The sequence below is a fragment of the Halictus rubicundus genome, chromosome 9 (genome assembly GCF_050948215.1).
Source record: "Halictus rubicundus isolate RS-2024b chromosome 9, iyHalRubi1_principal, whole genome shotgun sequence".
In the NCBI taxonomy this organism is placed as follows: Eukaryota; Metazoa; Arthropoda; class Insecta; order Hymenoptera; family Halictidae; genus Halictus; species Halictus rubicundus.
Window position 1 is genome coordinate 14379307 of NC_135157.1, and position 19997 is coordinate 14399303.

At 45.6% G+C, this 19997-nt stretch overlaps 2 protein-coding genes across 2 annotated transcripts in view; both read left to right on the top strand.

Annotated features, from left to right (window-relative positions):
* The window catches only part of LOC143357033 (L-lactate dehydrogenase), a 234350-nt gene that overhangs the window by 213922 nt on the left and 431 nt on the right, over positions 1 to 19997 (top strand). The window lies entirely within an intron of this gene.
* Positions 1 to 19997, top strand: part of Shrm (shroom) — a 212161-nt gene that overhangs the window by 22208 nt on the left and 169956 nt on the right. The gene's annotated exons all lie outside the window — the stretch shown is intronic.

Consider the following 19997-nt stretch of genomic DNA (forward strand, 5'->3'; position numbering starts at 1 on the left):
GTTATGTTAATTCCGTTGGCCCGTTGTGCTCCAGAAAATAATTCGCCAGTTAATCGTCTCTCACTTTCTGCTGTTCAAAATTATTCCAAAGAGAAATTTTCAACAAGAATAGTTTAACAAAAGTGTGCCACTCCTCAACTACTTTGCGATACACACTTCCTGCTGGGACAGTAGTAATTGTAAAAATTAATTTCGATTCGAAATTTGTACAAATTTACAAATTCAAGGTATTCGTAAATATATAAATTCCTATTTCCATAAAGAAATACTGCTGTACAAAAAATCAATTATGCGGAATATTTATTAGCAGTAGCACCTCCGAATGAAAAATGATCAAATCTAAAAATTGGTCTGTAATTCAGTAACGTATGCATAGAATTTTTACGAAACTCTAGTGCATAAAGATCCCCGGTATAATAACATTCGCCAGCAATATAAATCAGATCGTTATCATTCTCTCAGTGGTACGACATTCGCGATCGAGAAATCTCTCGAGATCGAATGACCTGTTGGCAACAAGACCCAGAATACCCCACATAAGAATCAGAGTTTCATAATCCCCCCGGTCTCCATTGTCTCCCTGCACCGGCGCAGACGAAAGTAAAGAGGGTGATCGATGCCCATCGGCCGCTTAATTAGCATCAATCGGCCGTCGGCGGCCATTAGGGAGCGTTATGTAAATGATCGCGCGGCTCTCGGATCAATGTCTCATTGCGGGGCCGATAAATTTCGCCGGTGCTTTGAAGTTTCGTGCCTGCATCGTAATCGATGCAATAGACTCGGTGGTATCGATCTTGTGCGGGTATCGATCAGGCCGTCCGCGATCGCCGAGTGGCAAAATCGATCCCTCTGTGCGTCGTTAACGCGATTCGATACCATTTAGCACTGTCATATCGAGATAGGAGCGAGCTCGATCTGCACAAATCTCGGTCGATCACAATTGATCAATATCCAACATCATTTTTAGCAAACATACAGCACAGATTCAAACCCTGTCCTCCAGTTATCGATGCTGAAACATTAAAATAAATGATTAAGGAAATCCTAAAGGGTCAATGGAACGAAATTAAAAAATGAAGATCAGTGTCATTCATTTCTGTCTTCCATCCCTTAAGTGTTCAATTTATTCGAACGTACCAACACAAGATTTTTCGATTTAGGCAACTTGTAAAATTGACTAATGGATGAAAGGGGAAATATTTGCGAAATGTTTCAGTTCATCTCCATTCGAAGAACAGAGCGTGGTGCTTAGCATTAGCTTGACGCTGTCGTAAACTTTCTCCGATGTAGGATTTACCCTCCCCGACACACTCGATCACGCACGTGTGTGCACGCGCTCGATTATATCCCGGGGACTGACATTTGGAATGCTAATGTCGATTAGCGGAATCGATAAGTATCGACGGCCGCGTGCGGGAGTACCGGCTGTACCCGCTCGCGGGTACCCACGCACTTGATTGTGTCGAGCCGGGTCTCTCTCTCTCTCTCTCTCTCTCTCTCTCTCTTCGAGGAGTTTAACCTTTTCCTTTTGTACGCTCCGCAATTTGCGGCGTGTCTGGTCCGAGTCGCGTTTGTTTAGCCTGTGAGCCCCCCTTCGTATGGGGAATGGAATCTGGCAGGGGTGTAAATCTTATGGTGGATACACGGTCAACTTCGAAACAGAGGTTGCGTTCACTTTTGTGGACCGTGCTCTAGAAACATTTCCACGATTTCAGATGCGATATAATTCAAGAAAATGATTTAGAGACCCGAGAACATTGTTGGGAGCAATTTTTTAATTCACGGGGTCGTGCACCTTGGTAGATCAAATTTTTCCCCTCTCCTGGAAGTGATCTATGGTAGAGACTAATATTTTTCTCCATTTGGTACACTCTTGCTTAAGGAAAACGACGTAAACCAGATTAATGTTACTATATTGCAGTTATTGTTTATCGTATTTAATTGTAAATTCTGGGAGGTGATTCTACGTGAAAAGACACGTCGAAAATGTAGAACGAATTTTTCTCATACGAGGCTGCGTTCTCGGGATAATCGAGTTTGAATTTTTGCATAGCGTGTCTGTACATGGCTGACCATTTCTACTTAGGAATCTTCGAGCTCGATTATCTCGAGAATGAAGCCTCGGACGAAAAAAATTTATTTAACGTTTTCGACGCAGTTTCTTACGTAGAATCAGTCTATGGTATTGCATAATATATTTTTGCATGATATTAATATTAATGAATAATATCAAAGATAAGATACATACATTTCGTGCAACTCGATTAAATTGAATGGTTTTTCAAAAAGAAAGAATGGAGAATGAACCGATGGGGGTTGAAGTCACGCATAAAGTTACCAAAAAGAAAATACTGTCGTTCGTTGCGTCATTATTATCGAAGTCCTTTAAATAAGTTTCTGACGGTCCAAGGATAAGTGACACCGAGGATCGAATTCTCCAGCATCGAATCGATTGAATACAAGCGTATAAATCAATATTGTCCAGGCAGCGAGGCTCTCGAGCTATCATCTCGCCGAGAAAATCGATGACAACTAAATTCCCCGATCTCCATATAGACCACGATTTATAACTCGATCCGACCGAATAAATTATTCATACATCGATCTGCTTTTGTTAGAAACGATACTAAGTAAACGCTCGGGGAAAATCGACCCGCAAGCTGGACAACCTAAATCAACATCCTTCAAGCTGTCAAGGGCCGTTGGCCAACAGGTGGACACAGGTGATACGAAATCAGGTTCCAAGTTGGTACACTACTCTCGACTAAACACACACCTTTAACGAAGAAAGAAATTCCTCGATACCACATTCTCGTATCCTTAAATCACTCGAGGTTGCCAGGGCCGAAGTTTCTGAAGAAAAGTGAACGCAGTGATACACACCCCCGCGAATGAAGAAATTCCTCGATACCACACTCTGTTCACTAGTAAATCACTATTTCCCGCATTGTCAAAATGGCGGAAAGGTGAACGCCAACTCGGATTCCAAGGTGGCGAGTAATGGACAGGAAAAACGAGTATTATATTATTAAAAAGCACTTTCTATGAATCATCGACCCTGGTTAGAACAGTCACCAAAAGCAGATTGTTAATTTTAACTGCAATTCTTCTTGCTGAAACTTAATTTAATATGGTTGCTATATTCACAGTAGTTAAGAACTAGATACTTTCCAGTACATTTGTATACATAGCTCTGTAGGTCGTTGTTCTGGCTCCTTTAATATTGGGAGCCACTAAGCCACGCCTACTCGGCTTGAGACCACGCCCACTATGTATAAACCGAGCAAAATCATACGAATTTTGTAACCGTGACTGCTTTCAATCTTACACATACACTTCAAAGGAGGTGAGAGCTGGATCCTTCCCAGAATTAAAAAAGAAATTTTAATTATTTCATAAAATTTCCAGATAGATTTGACGAAATATAAAATAATTTACATTTGTACCACTCTGCTACTGTCGAAAATTGCGAGCAACAGGGAAGAATTGACCTCAATTGCCAGAGCTTTCCTCAGCCGGTCACGATGATTGAACTACCGATTGCGCGGGAATCGATCGATCTCCTTTTCCAGGTTTATCGCCGGATCGATTAACTCGCAGAGCGGGATCGATGCACCGCGAAAACGGTCGGCGATCGATACTCCGTCCGCAACAATAGACGTTTCTCATACTGTCGACAGTTCTGCGCCGGTTCTCTCGAAACGGGAGACTGATTGCATATCGGACGGGGCGCAGAAACGTGCAATTTCGTCGGGGTTTTACGAGCGTCGTATTCCCCGGCGCAGGATGTGTTTTAGGAGAACGATCGCGCGTACCGAATCGATTTATCCGCGCCGGTTCCGCGACGTTACGCGACCATTACGCTAAAAAGACCGATATTAATTCACGCGGGAATACCTATCCCATGAACGCGAGTGCGTGCGTTGCGTAACGATCGGCGGATAACGGCGCCGGTTCGCGCCGATAACATCGATGACATAAATCGCTTAATAAAAACCTATCCATTTTACGAGCAACAGTTTGTATTACCCATGATTGCCCGATCTATCACGTGGGAACCTCTGGCGAACAGATTCTGTCATGGACCGTTTCGAACCTGCGCCGCGGTTTTTCATACCGGAAGCGATTCGACCGCGAGCCGTAAATGTCGAGTGCTGAATTAAATTCTGGTGGGATCGATTTCAGCCAATTTCACTATTCCATATTCATTAGGTTCACGCAGCTGTTCGAACGGATACGGTATCCCGCTGTTTTACGATGTTGAAGCGTGTCACGGTAATAATTAATAGAGCGGTGTCGAATGTTGATAGTCTCCAGTAATCTTCTATATTTGTGGCATATACGGTGTTATTTATGTCTGAGCTTAGTACAGTCGTGCCCGCAGCCGTAATTGGTTGTGCAAATTGTTTATGCTCTCTGTGACGAATATATTCTGCCCGATGGCTTATTCGCCTGACAAGGATCCATTTCATAGTGGACTGTCGTTCATTTCGATCGATGCAAATCAGTCGACCGACTGGACACAATTGATTAGATCAGAACTGTCAATGATCGCAACACTGATAATAGCGTCGTAAAAATGGCGGATGCTTCGACGATCTTCAGGACCTTCTTGAGATTCACAAAGTCTCTAGAGTCTATTGAGGATCTAGATTCAGTCTCTCTGGAAAGTGCATCTTCGGGACACCCTGTATAGAGACGTGAGGTTTTCCAGGAGAATCGACCGCGTATCTGGGAGGTCTGCGTGGCCCGTCGAGGATGCAGGAAGTCGTCAAACCCATAGAATCGCCGATCGGCTCGCGTCATCCTCGGTCCAGAACCAGTCCTGTTTCCCCATGATCGCGAGTCCAGGCCACCGTGAAATATCGACGCAGCATTCGAACCGTCCGATAAGGCGTGCTAACGGTGCGAGGATCTTTTCCGGTGTGCCCGGTGACGGGTCGCGCGGAAGAGCCATGAAATGATCGGTGGCCAGAGCCACGGTGATGCACGGCCCGTGAACGCGGGGATCTCACGCCGGGATTTCTCACGTTACACCGCAACAACCATATTTTCCTTCGTCGGCCGATGTTCTCGTTTCCTCGCGGGTCCCCGCGAGAGAGCATCTGGCCAGGTTGCCGGCCCGACGGGCTTTATGGCGATTTATCTCTATATAAGTAGCTCGGCGAGCAGCGAGCGTGTGCAGGAAACATCGCGTTTACGAGGAGCATGGCCGCTGCCTTTCTGCGATCTCTTTTGCAAGCAAGAAGAAGTACACGGCCGCTCAAAAGTATCGCAAGAGAAGCTGCGATACCTTGCGAATTTATTCGCGGATAATTCGCACGATTCTGGAAGAATTATTCGTTACAGTGTCGGCATAATGTCGATACAGGGTATCCCGAAAATTTAATTCCTTAGAACGCGTGATTCCTCAGGTGATTTGGAGTAACTTTTTCCTTTGCGAAAATCTTCTCCGCGGCTTCGTTGAGGAGTTATACGAGGAAAACGCGGACCAATCGCAGCGCGGCTACAGCGGACAGGTCTCGCTGAGCGGGACGCTGGTATTGGCCGCGCCGGGATCCGGCCGCTGTAGCCGCGCTCTGGTTGGTCCGCGTTTTTCTTTAATAACTCTCTAGCAAAGCCGCGGAGAAGATTTTCGCAAAGGAAAAAGTTGCTTGAAAGGACCTCGGGAATCGCCATTTTCAAGGAAGCACCGCATTTAGATAATAAAGAAGTGGAGGGTCAAATGGAAAGCAGTAAATATTTTGAATAAAAATCGGTATTCTACTCATGAGTCGAACTCAACATTGAAAAGGGTTGGTCACGTTCTCCGATGACTTGAAAGAAAGTGTCCACGCACTTTTGGCCGGCAGTGTACCCGCCTCGACGCGCATAACCCGGTAACCCGTCCGATAGTTCCGTTCCATCGACGCGTATGCAACAGCCTGCATCGATGCATCGATGCGCCGCCGATGCGTCCTTCACGCGCGCGCGTGCCTTCCTGCTACCGTTCCCGGTTCCCGTTGCACCAACATTTGCAGGTGCATACGGACGAGAATGCTTAAAAAGTTCTTTGAACCCCGACCGCCGCGCCGGTGTTTCAGCTGTGGTCGTTAGGCGAGAAAGAAATTGATATTTCCGGCGAGCGACCACAGGTGATGAAATTCCTCATTTCCCTTTGGGAATCGGGATCCCGACGGACCGGTGGATCGACTAGATCGCTGGCTGCGGCTTTCGATCGGTTCTGAGCGCTGCGACTCTGGGAGAACGATCGACACGGAAAATCGATTCGACGGATTCCGGAGGTGGGAAGAATTTCGGAAAGGGAATGTTCGACGAAAGGGATCGTGGAAAAATGTTAGCAGGCTGTAGACCACGGCTGGAGATCGTGGTCAGACGGTTTGATAGCGCTGTAAAATCGAGAATGACACCGGCCTGTTACCAGGCAAGACCGCGCGTCCCTGGTAGAGAACCGTGTCCGACGACTTCTCTCCCGATCCTCGCCCCCTTCTTTTTGCGTTCCTCTATCAAGCACAGCGAACCGTGTCAACCACACATCGATGATTCCGATGAAACGATTCGAATAGCTGCGACTCAATGATGGAGATCGGCCCGATCCGGAGCAGTCCGTGTCCGTATACGTATTATACGCGGAGGGAGCTCCATTACGCAAGAAACCCGCGAAGAAGCATTCAATTAGAAGGAACAAGCATCCATCGCATTCCAACGATATCAGATCGCGCCGCCAGTTAACAGATCTTGCCTTTAACTTTTTCCCTCGGTTACTTATTACCATCATTATGAATCGATCAATTCGAGCCGCGCGGTCTATCGGAGTTGAGCATCTTCTGCCGATTCGCTGGAGCCGCCCGTCGAAACACCGGCTTCGATATGTGTAATCAGCGAGTACGATTACAAACACCCATTGTCAGCTACCTCGTTCGGATTGCGAAACCGTGAAATTTCTGTAGCACGCCGCAACTGCTCCGGAAATTAGGTTACGGCGATTCGTCGATCAACTTCACAACTAAAAAGTTCCTCTGTCTCGCAAGCTCGTAACTATACCGTAACAGGATCATCATGCTCCTCCACGATTTTAATCAACGGTGAACGATCGAAAGGTTGGCCTAGGCTCGTCCTCTGATGATAAATTCTGTTTTGTAAAAATTGCCTGGGTCCTCTCTCCGGTTTAATGATCGTCCCAGGGATTACGGGATCATCGCAGCAGGATCGATGCCCGAGCGATCGCTTGTCGATCATGCAGATCGAACGGATGATCGCCGAATCAGCCAGTTTTCCGGTGCACCGTTGCAAAGCGCGGCGCGGCTCGTCCGGTTCGTTCTCGCGTGCTGACAGTGACCTCCTTGTCTGTCCGAGGATGGAGCATACTACTTCGACGGCGCGTCGAGTATGTATATCGATGTACGTTGTGCGCTGCTGCGTACACACGCGGCGAATAAAACACGTGGCCCGCATTGTCGGCGACGCATTCCAGCCACTAGTACGGTATCCGAACACTTGCAACCCCTTTCGAGCGACACACCGGCCCTTCTAAACCGAAGCCATTGCGGAACGCATCGTTCTCTCGGATCTAGTTAGCGAACCGTGGGGCTTAACACTTTGGGAACAAGGACCGTTCCGTGTGTTACAGTAACAATCAATCCGTAGATTTACAGATGACGATCTAAATAGCAAACCCTCCCTTAACGCGGTATTCTTAAAACTCCGAGCAAAAATTGCGATTTATACCAAATTTAATTTACTTGTACCAATTCAGAGTTTCTTATAATTTTGGACACTAAAGGAGCTAAAGGATCCTCTGGAGCTGAAGGCTGCAGGACATTTGTTTTAAATTTTGTTGCTTCGAATAGGGAATCTAGCCAGATAAGTTTTAAAATCATTTTACTATGGTCAGCACTTAACACTAGGTTTACGGAGCACTAAAAGTGACTATTTCGCATTACTTTATAAAAATAAGAAGAACGTGCAACCCAAATTTGTAGCAATATTTTAAAAATAATATATACCCAAAGAAATAAATTTGCTAAATAATTTCTCACGTATGCATCCTTAGTCTTAACAATTTTAAATTAAAAATTTTAGAACCCGTCATTTTGACGGGTCCCGTAAACCTAGTGTTAATGCCGTAAAAATGTTTATATATTATATATTGTCCGTATTAAAGCCCAATGGTCCAGGTCGCTTGTTCTCGAATTTCGTCCACGGAACACGCAAGGAAAACAATAGAGACAACTGAAACGCGTCTCGCAGCAGGAAAATGAACTCCGGCGAGAGATCACCGTGCAAAAGGGCGCGACACCTAATCCGTCATCGAACTATGGGAATAAATCACGCGGCGGGATCGCGTTGTTCGCCGATTTTTCATCGGACCGGGACCGATACCGGCGCGCTCCGGACACGCGCTCGCCGCGGAATAAATTACACGCGTCAAAGCCTGTTCCACGGCGTAATGGCCGGCCCGCGGAACTATCTCCGGATAGATCTATGCGAAAACAAACGTTTCTTGTGATCGGCTGTCGTCCCGATCGATCGGGTGACGTCACCTTCCGCAAATGAAATGGAAGAAATGCGCGCCACATTTTGCCCATTTTTCTGTCTAATTCTTGTTCAATCGGGCACTAAAATTCTGGGAAAAATGTCTGACATGTTGAGGACATTGGAATATATTTTTGGGAATTTTTTCCGATTTTTTAGTTCGAGAGAATTGCTGAAAAAAATTGGAATGCGTAGATGATCCTTGTTTATCCTTGTCTCCTTATTTTTGTTGGTAACTCGAGGAGTAGCGGATTGAAATTTTTATGGCAGCGAGTCATCGTGTTGAGCATCGTTCCTGAATTTTTTCAAAATTTTTTGGAAAGTGCATCGCAGTTAAAAAAAATTGGCAATTCCAACAGTTTCCGGACCCGGAGGGGTTTATATCGAGTATAAACCACAGATGCGTATCGGCGGTCGGCAAAGGGAAAAAGTCGCGTGCGAATGCGAGGAGCGGCATTCCTGGTTTGGTTTTGCATACCGAAAAATCGGCTGGCCTCTCGTTTACGCGTCCGATTCCCAGACAACGATCGGGAAGGTCCCGATCCCCATCCAATTTGCATTAATTTGTACCGGGCGCAGGAACGGCTCGTCTTTACGGTCCCCGGACAAGCGTCAATGTCGCGTTCGCACCTTTATCTGTTGGCGCACCGGTATCGTCGCCGGCGATCGCCGGTTTTCGCCGTCAGGTTTACGGTCCTGCTTCTACGCCACACACTCGCGGGACTCGACGCTCGCATACACGCGTCTACACACCATACAGAGATTGTCGGTGGGCATAGGGCATTGACTCCTTCCCGATTTACTCTCGACAAGACGCGACCGGGCTTTCGCGCCGGTCGACGTTACGAGGACTCACGTAATTGCTGACGGCTGCTAATACGTCCTGCTGCGAGAGAAGAAAAACCAGATTCGCAACTTTCAAAGCGCGTCCGGGGCCGTGCGGATCCTCTTCCCTGCGAGCCCCGAGCGGATTTCAAGAAAATCGGTATGGAAGTTGGGTTTCGAAGACAACGAGCCTTTTACTTTTAACGATTTCGGTTTCGTTGCGACGTGGGTGGCGCCACTGTCACTCGAGGAACATTAATCGAGCTTGATCGTGGGCAACAGAGCAGTGTATGAAACGCTGTTGCGTTGAAAGTGTCTTTCTGAATTTTTTTTAACTATGATGCACTTCGCCAAAAAATTTGAAAAAATTCACAGACAATGTTCATTACAATTAGCTGCCTCTGTAAAAATATCAATCGCATGCTCCTCGAGTAACTATAAAAAATCCGCATAAAAGTGCAAACATTACTTCTACTTTCTCAAGTGCACAACGCAGGAAATGATTTTTCAGTATTTTTTTTTTAACTAGGATACACTTCGTCAAAAAATTTGAAAAAATTCGCAGACAATGTTCATTACACTCACTTACTACTGTGAAAATGTCACTTGTCTGCTCCTCGAATTACTATAGAAAATCCGCATAAAAGTGCAAGCATTCGTTCTACCACCTCAAGTGCACAACGTAGAAAATGATTTTTCAGTAATTTTTTAACTAAGATACACTTCGCCAAAAAATTTGAAAAAATTCACAGACAATGTTCATTACACTCCCTTACTACTGTAAAAATGTCACTTGTCTGTTCCTCGAATTACTATAAAAAATCCGCATAAAAGTGCAAGCATTCGTTCTACCACCTCAAGTGCACAACGTAGGAAATGATTTTTCAGTAATTTTTTAACTATAACTCACTTCGGCAAAAAATTTGAAGCAATTCACAGACAATGTTCATTACACTCCCTTACTACTGTAAAAATGTCACTTGTCTGTTCCTCGAATTACTATAAAAAATCCGCATAAAAGTGCAAGCATTCGTTCTACCACCTCAAGTGCACAACGTAGGAAATGATTTTTCAGTAATTTTTTAACTATAACTCACTTCGGCAAAAAATTTGAAGCAATTCACAGACAATGTTCATTACACTCCCTTACTACTGTAAAAATGTCACTTGTCTGTTCCTCGAATTACTATAAAAAATCCGCATAAAAGTGCAAGCATTCGTTCTACCACCTCAAGTGCACAACGTAGGAAATGATTTTTCAGTAATTTTTTAACTACGACGCACTTCGGCAAAAAATTTGAAAAAATTCACAGACAATGTTCATTACACTCACTTACCACTGTAAAAATGTCACTTGTCTGCTCCTCGAATTATGACGTAAAGGTGGCAATAAAAATTGACACTTTACTTTCGAAGCCATTGAATCATGTTCGACAAAATTTCGTGTGATAAAATTCGTGTAGGTTCAGGTTTGGTTGTGCAGAGGGAGCATTGACATGCGAGTTGTCACGGGCAGCGTTAACGACACACGACAATCGCGATGCAACAGCAACAGTTCGCTCAAACCGTGCACAACAGCGAAACACACGAGCATGTCCGTTGCCCGTATCATCGTATCGCGTTATTTGTACACGGTCGCGTTGGTCCGGCGTTGATCGTCGACCGTCCCGTTATTTAACATTATACAGAACGATCCGGGAACACTCTGCATCCTGATGCATCAGGCCAGAATCACCCACACGTCTGGCACTCGAGTGCATGTCAGAAGCGGACGCCGTATCTATCTCCGTTGTAGGACACGACCGTTTCGTGTCGACCCTCGATCCGTTTTGTTCGGGGCTGTAACATCTACGGGGTGTTTAAATCACGCTCAATCATGTCGGAACTGTTCAGTATACCCACACTATTTTTATAGAAAATAAACATAAATCGATCTTTCGTAGGTTGCATTGTAACATTTTTAGATTATATCATTTAGATAAAACTCACGTTTCTTGGGTTCCTGAATTTTTCTCCAATTTACCATTGGGTTCACAAGCCCCTTGTGTAAAAAAAAATATTTGCAGGAAGATTTATTTCGTGGCTTCGTACCAGCGAATTTTAACGTAAAAATTGCCGATAAATTTTTGGTTGATTATACTCATTTAGATAATTAATACACTGACTCCAGTTTTCATAATTCTACTGAAAAAGAGGAACCTGTTGGCCTTATCTTTTCCAGTTAAGAAACTACAAGAAAAGAAAAGAATCATCTTCACCAAGGGGTGTGCCACTTCTTACTACGCAAAACATCGTTTCGAACTTCACGAGATAATTAATTGTGCACATTAACATCAAACCGGCCAGCATAATTTCACTAATGTGCGCTTCTAATTAAATATTTTCCTTCAGCCTGGTAACATAATTGACATCGTGCCTGCATAATTCCATTTAAAGAATGAAGTTTATCTCAGCCTGACTTCTCGAAAATATTCTTAAAAAGATCGTCTTCCCTAACGAATATTAGCTCCTACCATTCAACATCTAATTGACCATTTGTCTCTTACTTCACGAGACAACTATCGTATCGTCCAAATGAGGACGAAAATGCGAAAATAAAAATCGTTACCGGCGCATTCTACCACGTGACTTTCGGGTAAACATTCTTTTCGTACTTCACGAGACAATTATGGAATGTACCGTTCGAACAAGGACACGGTGTACAATTCCAATGGGCTCCCATGGGCCTCGGGGGTCGCGAGGTGGATCAATCTCACGCTCCCGCTCGCCTATTCGTCGGCTGTCGTTTTCAGCTGGCCACAATGTGACACAGTGCCGTAAATATGGCACCGGGGAATGTGGCCCCGGTTCCGGTACGATGAACCGCCGGACTCCGGGGCCCTCGACGTGTCGACTCGCTCGGATAACCTTTCAGAAGTAACGACGTCACGTTGCAAGACGTCCCCTGTCCGAGATCCCGGCGAAGTTTTATGTTTCACTTCGCCGTGGTTCGCCACGTTCGTGAAGTCGAAACCATGGGGAACGCGAAGTGTGCCGATGTTCTCACTGACAAAGCATCGTAAAGCGCGCAATAAAAATCGCAGCTCAGCTTTCGAACGGTCATCGCAAAGGGGAGGCTTCAATCTTCGAGTCCGCGTTCGGTTCAATCTCGACAAAAATTTATCGACACTCACACGTTCATTTCTAACTTGTACGGTGACATACTCCGTTCAAAGTGCGATAGAAATCCATAGAAAAATCGTAATGTAGATTTGATGCTTTCACGGCCTGGAATGTGCACAAAATCGTAATTTTTAAGTGGAGACTAGTATTTTGGAATATATCAATTTTAATATGGAACAAATTTTTCTAAATGGCACCTGTTTTTGATTTTCTCCGTGAAAGACGAAAATACTGTCCCAGCAACAGCAGGAATTTCCTGGTTGTGCACAAAGGGCAATGCTCGCTGACGAAACCGAGGCTCTCGATAGTAGTTTATGGCGTCCACCATTACGCACCTCGGACATCGTCGATACCGAATGGCTGCGGTATCGTTGCCCGGATAACTAGTCGACGGACATTCCGTCTGGAATGTAACATCGATAAAATTATGATGCCCGGCGATGCTGGATTCGTTGCATCGGCCTGTCGGCCACGTGATGTCTCCCCCCCCCCCCCCAACGTGGATTCCGGTCGCCTGTTAGTATCTGTCGCTGGACCGTTGATACAAGTTACCGGCGAATTACTTTCCTCCTCGCGGCCTGACGTGTTTATCGAGGAACTCGAGGCGTTTATCGACCTTAGATCGAAGGAATGCTCGACCGGGCAAAAAAGTGAAAATGTTCACGGAGCACTCAGCGAGATCGCGAGCGTTATCGGTATCGTAATTTTGGATGCGCGTTCCGTTGTTATCTCGGCGAGGAGCGGTGAATTAATCGAACCTTCCTGGACCGATTAGGCGCGTATTGCTCCGTTCGTTTCTCGATTTTTCCGAGGATTCCGGTACTTTCCTTTTTGCGGTGACCACTTCCTACCAGTCGCGGGACTGGCTAATGCATGCCACTGCGGCTGCATTCCTTAAAATATTCGACGGACTAGCTCAGTGATTGGCTAACCGAGCTCAAAACGAGTTGGCAGAAAAACGGAATATTCTAGAAGGTTCTATCCGAGTTTAAAGGATAGAGGAGAGCCTCCCGAATATAACGGTATATTTATCTACTAATTTTTGGCGTTTTAATCTATCTTAATCGGGTGTCAAAGTTTCACGTGCAGTACAGTTCCGCGGACGTTGCGGAGTAAGTAGTCAATTATAAAGATGATAATTGACACTTGAAACCGGGAGTAGCTTGTTCGTGTCCACGAGAACCCGTTTGAAGTGACCAGCGACATTTTCGAGCCGGCTCGATTTCACGCTCTCCTTGATGCCTTTCCTGGTAGTCGGGAAGCTACCAGGGTGGTGGAGCAGCATGATCGTTGTTAGGCGATTACGCAACGGCCGCGAATACGAGCGGAACGATCCCGAAGGCCAGCCGCGTACCAGCGCGAGCGTTAAACCTTCGAAGTTGGTATTTCGTGGGGTCGCCGGGCTACCAAATGATTAACGAAAGCCGCCGCCTTAATTATCCTCGTGAGAACGCTGTTACGTGATCACCTGGAACCGTGATAGTAAATTATAAACTGCTCCACATTGTGCGAACCAACCGGGAAAAGGTCGGCTCCCGATCAGAGCGTCCCTCTGACTCACCGATCTGGATCGAATCAGCTCTTAATTAATTTTACTGGATGTCTGTACTCTGACAATGCTAAAGGTTGTGCACATAGAATGATAGAGCACTTTGTGCCTGTGTGGCGTCGATTCAAAAACGAATTATACAAGCCACGACCGAGTGGAGTTTGAAGGAGGTTGAAAACCTTTCTAGTGACTCACTTCGGTGAGGCAATGGTTTAGCGATTAAACAATTTCTTCATTAATCACAATCTTATGAAACTTTTATCAGCATGTTCGTGACATTCTCCCGATTAAAACGATTCCAAACATGACGTCATTTGGGCCATAGTTCCTCGTTCAAATCCACGATATAGTAGAACCTCGATTATCCGAACTGACACCTGCATTTCAATTCAAAACGATTGTTTTTTGTACTTAAAAATCACGTCTCAAGTTCACCTGAAGAGTAACAGCGGAAATGAGCTGGTTCGAGGAGAGAGAGAGAGACGACGATTCGCGGACAAAATGGCGGCCGCGGCGATGCTGCAAGAAATTCGAGACACGGCTGCGGGAAATATGCGCACGTTTCGCGAAATTCCTCGCGCGGGGGACCGAAATGGAAGAAGAAACGGAGAGGACCGCGTGCAAAAGCGCCGCGTCGTCGTCAGCGATGAGATAACCAGTCGGCAGATTAGAGGTCCTCCTTCTCTGGCGAATTTATCGCCCGGCGGTACGTGCAAAAATGCACTTTGTCGGCGGTTCCGCGCCGGACGGCTCGTCCACGGAAACGCGGATACGGGCAGGTGAAACGACGCGGTCGATTTATCGATGAGTAATCGTATCGGCGGGCCAGGTGGCCTAATGGAACCGGCGCGGTCCACCAATCCCTGAAATTCGACCGAAAATCTGCCGAAAGAAAGCCGCGATTAATCACCCCGATTTATCATCCAGGTCGATCGCCGTACAATCGATCCCTTAATTGCGGAACCGAATGTCGGACTTTGGAGTCGATAAGATTTGAATCGTGTGTACACAAGCGATAAGATTGCGACAGAGATTTTTTTTAATGCAATTTTCAGATCTTGCGGACTTATGAGAAATCGTTCGTCGAAGGATCGTTCTTACTGTTAAAGGTCTCTTGTAGAATCGTACCTCTGTTGCCCCATACAGTTTATATGTCACAGCTTTTGCAGCTCCCGTTTCCCCGTGCAAGATCGGCTTCGTGCCCGCATTTTACGCCTTTATGCTGCTCGAATTTTCTTACCTAACGACCGGGTTATGTAAGAAACGTTACCTAATATGGAGTGCAACGTGGAAAACGTTATTACAACGGCCGGGCGCAGCGGGAGCGCGCCACTCTCGAGTGCTACATTTAATGGAGCTAATAGAGAGGAAGTTCCCACAGGAAATGTCGTGTTGAGAGGGTTGTCTTTTCCTCGAGACGTTGTAACTACTCCTTTCCTCGTTGCGGATCGCGTACGCGTGGACGTTCGTTCCTTTTTAGCCTCGGCGTGCATACTTTCTGTTCCATGCCACGTCCCCGCAATCTCGAAGAAAACTTCGTTAGAAACCCCAGCGCAGGGAAGAGCTAAAAATAGCAAATTGGAAAATTAATATTCATCGAGAATCAAGTTCTGGAAAATAATCTCGCTCTTAATTAGTGCGCGATGTATAAAAATGCGCTAAAGCACGAAAATAAAAGGGTCAACATTAAAATTGCCCAAAAGGAATCTTTAAAAACCAAGCAGTGCGCGCCGCGTTGCATCGGCTGCATTCTCACACGCATTTCCAATCACCATTAATCACGAAATTTTATTTTCATCGTGGAACTCTTGCCTACTTGGCCTGTTTTTTTACACCGTGGGGAGGGGCACGGGATAATGATCAAATAACGCCATAACGATCGCAAATATACAGCACCGGAAAAATGCAATTAAAAGTAAAAATTATCTCGACCCGCAAAAAACGCGAAATTACTGCGAGCAACAGCGAAACGCAGTAAGCAACAGACGGTAAAAACGATCGTCGCACAATTACACACGTCTTACAGTGTGTTCTAGCGTCCAGACACTTTAATAACCATTCGATGGCGGATTGCACGGTTTATTCAATCGGCGCGGCCAAACAGAAATCGTGGAAATCGTTTCTGCTGCAATTTGCGCGCTGCATCCCCTTAATTATCACCACCTCGGCCGTTTCCCCTCGGGTGCATTCGGTGCATTTCCAGCACCGGTGGAACGGGGCGTGATCGTTGCTGATGCATCATCAACGGACGCGTGTATTTCAGAAGTCTCTGTTGCTAGGCGTGCGGCGAAAGACGAATGAAGTTCTCTGTCTTCTGCATTCCGCGGATGACTTCGCTGCATAATTTCGTGGCCGCGGGCCCGGTGGACGTACGTTACTGATTTTTTCCCTTTTTTTCCAGATGACGCAATTTGAAGTGTTAAACATTAATTTCTTGCTCCGCAGATTCAAGATCTCTTGTAGGCTAACATTATGTCGTTGGATTTATTCGTTTTTTCGGCCGCAGTGCATCAGTAAACGACCGTGCGATAAGATTGAAAAAATTTATTATAAATTGCCTTGATCAGGGACATTGCCGAGCATGTCAGATATTGATGTGTGCAGCTGCATTCGTGCGACAAGCATCTCTAAATGTCGTACAGTTAGTGTCAATTTGATGTTTCAGTGCGATCAATTTATAGATTTTTAAATGACAATTTCTCATTAACTCACTATGTAGCGAAACATATGAAATACAAAATGTGTCGAATAAAATGAAAATGAAGTTTAAAATATGAGATGGACTATAAAGTAGTATATGCAAGATTAAAATATGAAGTGAAATTAAAATGCAAAATAGCGTAAGAGCAAAATGTAAAATAGAATACAGAAAATATACGAGTGAAAAGAGGACAGTTCATTAATATTTACGGTGCCTCTTGAAGGAAAAGTTGTTTGAGAATACATTTTCTCGTGATTTGTTTTTTGGAGAATGCAAGAGGGGTCGCCGAAGGTGGAAGCAGGAATTTGAAAAGAACGTAATTTATGTCGTTTTGTCTGGCAACAACGGAATTATAGTCGAAGCTGTGCGGCGCGTTGGATCGACGTTCCCATCGCCACGGGTTATTATACTTCGTTTAAAACGATTTCGGGGTGGTACGCGCGTGATCGTGCGCGACGCGCTCGTTCATTGATATACGACGAGCATATCTTGTACGCGTCTCGAACGATTACAATAAATTACATCGTCCCGCGAAGACAATGCTTCTCGATGCGAGCATGCGAGCAGCCGGGGCTTGCTTAAGAGGTTCGACCACCTTGGCGATCTAAAAATACTCGGACATACAACAATTTTGATGAGTTTCTCTGGAGACCGACAAATTCCCCACTATTTTCTGCAATTTGTATAATTTGCAAAATTAGCGTACAATCACTGTACGTAATACAAACGAAATTAGTTATTACAAACGGACGATGTTGCTCATCTTTTTTCAGAAATTTCCAAGATTATAGGGCTCATGCCTTCAAAATGGCTGCCACGTGCGGAGAAGACCAACATTCGATTTTTCAGAACATAGCTAATTTTCTTACGAACGAAACCAGCGTTACAAAAATCGTGGATTCTATATTAAAAATCGTGTGATAAAAATTTCTACAAAAGTTTCAACTGTGTGTATTCAATATACAAATAAAATATGAAAACACAATCTACGCCAGCACAGAAGTTATCCAGCACCTAAGTGCCCATTTCTCGAGAAGAAGAAAATGGCACTTTTAAAACGCAGAAAACCGGGCAAAATGCGTCGGCGCATGTAAAGTTGTTTTCGCGTCGGAGATCTGGTTCCAGGATGCGAGAAATCATTCCCGGAACCATCTCCTTGACGCCGACGCGTGTTCCGCGGTCTCGGCGCTTTCTCGCGCGGCTTTAGCTGCGCTCTCGGGCCCTAATGGTCGGACGAAACATTTTAATTGGCGGCAATTACTCGTCGATTTAATTGGCAGCTGTAAATAATTCGGTGCACTCTGCGATGAGAGGCTACGGTGGAGGGAGGGAGGGAGGCGGTTCCACGAGGAGAACAACCTGGCAGATGTTCGTGGGCCGAAACCGCGTACCCGCTCATCGCGAGTCCTTGCTAATGATCGACGCGCTTGATACCGTGCGCGAGGGTACACGCAGTCGTAAATAAAACGGCGCATCCCGCGCTCCAGCTCCGTGCACTCTCCTCTCGCCATATATGAAAAGCCTTCTCGAGGATCGCCCACGCGTCGGGATGCATGCGCGATGCACTCGCGGTGCGTTCGATGCACGCGCGCGACGGTGAACGTTATTCGAGCGACGCGCGACGGCCTTCGATGATGCACCGAGTGCAGCCAACGGGTCAGGGGTCGCGATTTCAGACGAACAATTGTTCGGGAATGTGCGCAGATTTATATCGCCTCGAGGGGAATTAATTGTTCGTGGGAGTTTGGCGGAGCGCATTTGTTCCTTCTCTTTGTAATTTAATTATTCTGTAGACCTGTCTTTCTTCATTTTCTTTAGACGTTAAAAGGTTGTTTGTTGTATGTTCTTGTACAATTTCGTATCCATCGAATGAATAAAAGTCAAAATGGAAATATTCCAGTTCAGAGGGCGAACGGTTAAACAGTGAACATGTTTTTAGAGAAGCGATCGGAATGTTTGCGGAGATCGGCGTTCGCGTAAAGCGAATTGTTGCGATATTGCACGGTCCGGGAACGTTTAGTTGGCAAAGGGGGTGCACAATCTAAAATGCCATTACACACGAGGAATAAATAGATAAGGGGTTCACGGTTGGTAAGCGCTCGAAGGGCATTCCAAGTTGCATTGAAAGTCCAGCAAAGCGTAACCAGTGTTTGCCCCTGATTGCAACCACGGGAACGCGATCGCGGCGAGAGTTGAAAGGTGAGGGATCGTTAGGCAGGTAGCAATCAATAGAAGGATGTAATTTGAGGAGTTGCATTACGCCGGTATGTACACAAGCGGCCGGCTCTAATTCGATATAGAGCATGTTCCCTATCGATTCCTGCCTATTCGAATACCTGAATCGTTCCTCTCCTCGTTTTCAATTAACCGCGTACATTGATGACTTTTCCTTGTGGCTGTTCGTATTCAATTTTATCCCGGAAAATGTGCAACGTTTCCTCAAATGCACTGCCATTGCACCGCACTCCTTAATGAGCTTCTTTAATCTCAAAAGATCAGTTACCGGGGAGCAGGAAAATTGTAAAATTCAAAGGGCTTATAAACAAATTGGAAATCCTCAAAATGATGACTTAAACTACCCATTATTTTACATGCACTACGCCCTGTTGAATTTTCAACAGAATCCGTTCAATCTAGCAGTGACTATTATCAACTGTTCAAAGCATGGTGACCTCAAAATCATCTGATTAAAAATTAAAAAAAATCTGTACCAATGCACTAATTAGTATGATCCTGCAGAAGCTCCTATAAAAGTTTCTGCGAAGCAACAACAAGCGGAAATAAAAATCGTGTTGCGGCGAAGGTGTAAGGCAATCTCTCATCTGAATTTCTCAATTAGCACCGGCAAGAAGCCTGACCCATTTCCCGCGTACGAAAACGGAGTTTCTCGGGGCAAAAGGTAGAAAAAGATGGTAACGGTTCGACGAAAGTGTAACACGGATCACGGACCGACCTTGACGCTTTCACCGGGCGTGTGCATCTGTGCGGGGTCCGGCGTCCTTGAACCCTTGGTCTCCATCAAATTCCCCGTCGCTCATCTCTCCGCTCTCCATTTATAGAATGAATTAGGGTGGCGGCCGAGGGGCAAAAAGGAAGTAAGGAAGGAAGCGAAGAGGAGAACGGCTGGAGGAAAAGGGAAGAGAAGCGCGCGTGGTCTTGCATGAAAAGGGATCAGCCGTGGAAGAATTCGCCGGGCGATCGGCGTTCATTATGCTTGGTCTTCGA